Raw genomic sequence first — 4,275 nt, 5'->3', positions numbered from 1 at the left:
GGGTCAGTGCTGGATGTAGCCTTAAGCTACTTAAGGTACAGCATAAGACTTCACAATATGAAGGGCCTCTAAATAAGTAAAAAAAAAACCCTGACTCAATATTAAGTTTTATAATAATCAGTTGGTAAATGAAGGAGATATGGGAAAATGACTCTCTAAATATGGACATTTTCATTCTAATGACAAAAATATACATCCATTGCATTCTTTTGTTCATATGGGGCCTCTTAAGCTGGACATAGTTTAGGGTAGTGGTCTCCAATCTTTTTAAGTAGGAGATCACCTTTGGTATTTAAGAGCAACCCAAAATCTACCATGCACCACTGCTACCCTGCAGGTAAATCTGTGGGGAGGGAAGGCTGGGGGAGCAGATTAAGAAAAAATTATTTGCGAGCATACCTCCCCAGCATGTAAGTCCCACCCGGCTGAGGCCCCACTCAATTTAGCCCTGCTCCTGCCTCTGCGGCACTGTCCCTCACCACGGGGGCCTCGATCTAGCCCCTGCCCCTTCCCTCCCCCACAGACTAACCTGCTGGGCTGGGGCGCACACATGCATGTATGCGGGCACTCAGCCCCCCACCCAAACCTCGGATGGACTCCAAGAGGCTCTGAGACCTACTGCAAAAGTTTTTCTGAAATCTAATGGTGGATAGAGATCCACTGGTTTAGTGCATGTCATAATCCGGCACTGTCCTGGGTGCCTGTTCAAATGGTGCACCCGAGAGCAGAAAACTCTGGAGCAATAAGCTCATGTGTAGATGTGCCCATTAAGATTCAACTTAGAACTCTTGAATTTGGCCTGAATTATATTTGTGTATTAATGTGCTCACAAATGTGTCGGCTGAGCTGCCTTGTCAGTTTAAATTGTATTTTAAAAGAAAATAAACATACATTATTATACATATTACCTATCTAAAGATATAAGTTGTAATACATTGTTCCTCTTGCTCTTCATACTTCCAATCTGAGACAAACCAGGAGCCCATTAAAACTGATCTCTTTGTGGGAGGGGAAAAAGATTTACAGGTGAGTAATTCCCTTTGCTTGTTTTGTAGTTTAGTTTTTGCATAAGGTTCTCATCATTCATGACCATTAACAACAAGCAAGTGCTCTTTAATCACATTTAACATCTGCTGTGCATTTACTTCCATATAGAATTTATCAGCTGTAGAGGAACAGAGGATGTTAGGTTGTTTTTTTTCCTCCCCTCATACGCTCATTATTGACATTTGGTTTGAGCTACATTATGAAATCAGTGCTGAGTATGAGTCTGTTGGTCTTAGCTCAATCTCTAATGAACTGTAGGCATGACTGGAATAATAAGAGGAACTACAGTATGTTTTCCATTTTGTATTTGTAACCGAATTACATAATATCTATCTAATACAGCGACAGTCTCACACAGGCAAGCACAAGAGAAACAGCAGTGTGCATCTTAGACCTCTATACTTATTGTTATTATGAAATGCTTGTAATTAACTGAGAGGAATTTTGACCCTACTAGATGAGTCAGCATAATAAGACAGTGGCTGCTGCACATGAATGAACTCATGTGCACAATATATTGCAGCATAATGTTCCTTTTGTCAGATTGTAAAATCAAGGGAAATGACATTAATTATGAAAACTTTATAGTAGAAAGCACTGCTGAATAACCTTGTCTAGGCTAAAAGAAGAAAGAAAACACTTCCCCACATACTTAAGGCTCCATAATAGCATATTCAGGATAATAGTTCTATGGAAAAATTACAAAAAAAATTGACAGAGTTTTCTTTGTTAGCTCACTTTTCTCCTTACATACCTACACCTTATATATTTCATTGAGATATTGGCAGCCACTGTGTAGTTAAGCTGGGTTGAGGTTTGCATCTAAATAGGAATAAAAGTCAGGTTTCATAGTTTAATGATTGATTTTTAGTCTTTAGATTTGGCACAGCAACTCTTCCAAGGATATCGCGCGTGTGTTTATATGTGTAGAAAGGTTGGCATGCACACCATTTTGAATCGCAGGCAAAGGCAGGGAGGAAGAAAGCAAGCAAGAAAGCAGACAATTATTATTTGTGGTTGTCTGTGCCTGGAATTTAAATTGAACAAAGAGGTGGAATCATGTTTTAACAATTTCATTAGGGCCATTTAAAAAAAAAATCAATAGGCTATTTTTTCAGGTATGAAAATGCTAGAAAAAATATTTTAACCCAAGTCTATCACTACACTATGCAAAGCTGAATGAGTAAGTATATGTATTAAAGGTGACAGAGATAGATGAGATTAGTTTAGCTTTTTTGCTTGACAGCATTTTCCCACAACATATGTTCAGTGCTATCAGGGCTATTACAGAGAGCACTGACTAATCAGGTAGACAGATTCACAAACAGTGACTGGAACACATGGTGGCCTCTCAGTGTTAAAAGGACCATCACAGTCATTTGTAAACATGGTCAGATAATGCGAGTATTTATCATTTTGATTGTTTCAGGCGCAGACGTAAAAACCAGCAATCTTGTTTCAGTGAGTTCATGAGAAAGGAAGAAACTTAGTTTTGCTTTCCGGTACATACAAGAACTGAAGAAAAAGTCAGAGCTCTTTTTAACGGGTCATATTGATCAAATGTATTAAGAGCCTTACCTTTGAAAATAATTAGTGACCATGGTTTTAAAGGCAGGCCAACATTAATTATGAGTGGAGGCAGTAACAGTATCTCTGCTATTCTAAAATATATTAATACCAAACATTTTATTTATCAAATACTGGATATGTGTGAAAAGGTTAAGTAAATCTGATTGCAGGGAGAAGCAGTTCAAGTTCTACATGACTAATTTAGCTAGTGGTAAGTGGTTTGCTGACCTAATTTTATAGCTCCTCACAGGATATATTTGTAAACGAATCTGTAGCTACAGCAGTCACATGCAGCAACCAGTATGATACATGTTATTGCAAAAGACTTTTGTGGTATTTGCACAAGCTGTTAGAGAGCATCCTTAACACCATGTAGTGGATGAGCTGAAGACTTGTATCTGTTGGGGTAGAAAGAATATTTTGAAAATCATACACCTTGCCTGTATTTACTAGCAGTGGAGTGAAATCTTTGCTAGAGATTCAGATGGAAGATAGCGTTGTCCTTCAGGTTTGTAAGGGGCAAACTTCAGTGCCCCATTACACTGGTGATAAAGACTGATTCTTCCTAAAACTTTCAACCAGAAATTCCACTTTGTAAACTCTCATAATATAGATGTTAGATTTAAGAAGGAACTCTTACTTCCTCTAGTACAAGTCCTTGCTAGAGCAAAATCAGACCCTATAGTACATTTACTAGGGTTCTGTGTATTCCAGTTCTAAATATCCCAAATGATGGGATCTATATCATTTCTTTTGCAGGGAGGAGAAGCCCTGCTTTGTTCCCAGCTTCTTTTGTTGAAGGGGGAATTAAGAAAAATGAGTGTTTGCACAATTTTTAAGCCTGAATCCATGTTTTCCCATTTTCTTGGCAATACAGAAACGCATAAAATAATCATTCTGGTTTCAGCCCATAGCAGATTTTTTCAAAATGCTTAGTAAATAGAAAAGTTGAGAAAATAATTCAGTGAAATTAAACACTTAAGTTTTGAACATTTTAAATAATGTTTAAGGCTTAAAAAATAAAGGTAATAAAGAGACAAAATATTTGTTTGCATTCCCCCCATGGATCTTTGGGGAGTCTCATGGGCTGGATGACATGGCACCAGGGGCCAGATCTGGCTCACAGGCCAGAGAGTGAGCAGCCATGCTCCAATTTTTAAGAAAATTTCACTTCATTAACCATTTTAGGGGTAGAAGACATGTAAATAGTTTTTTAGTATATGTTGTGACCAGTGTTACAGCCCAACCCATAAGACTTTTAAACAACAAACCTGAGTAAATCAAATGTGTTCTTCTAGTGCTAACTATGAAATAAGAAGTATCTGCCATGATTGCATTGAACTTAGAGAACATCTAAGAGTATCTCATGGAAATACATTATGCATGAGATAATTATATCCATTATAGGTAGATCTGCCTGATCCAATTAGCAAAAGAGTGCTTGGAATATAACCTGCAACACTTGGTGAAACCTGGTCTGTAGCTTCGGCTTCAGGTCATGTTGAAGAAGTATGCATAGGATGCTTCAGAATGCATTGCTTTTGATACCGTGTATTCAACGCAGCATTAGAATTCATGTGAGATAAGTTGCCGACAACCAGAAGTACTTGTATAACTAAACTGAAGAATTACTTTTTCTTATGTTTTCATAAAATGGGA

Source organism: Crocodylus siamensis, chromosome 3 (assembly GCF_052110815.1).
Source record: "Crocodylus siamensis isolate JL-2025a chromosome 3, ASM5211081v1, whole genome shotgun sequence".
Taxonomy (NCBI): domain Eukaryota; kingdom Metazoa; phylum Chordata; order Crocodylia; family Crocodylidae; genus Crocodylus; species Crocodylus siamensis.
The sequence above is the reverse complement of the archived record's forward strand: the minus strand, read 5'-3'. Positions refer to the sequence as shown.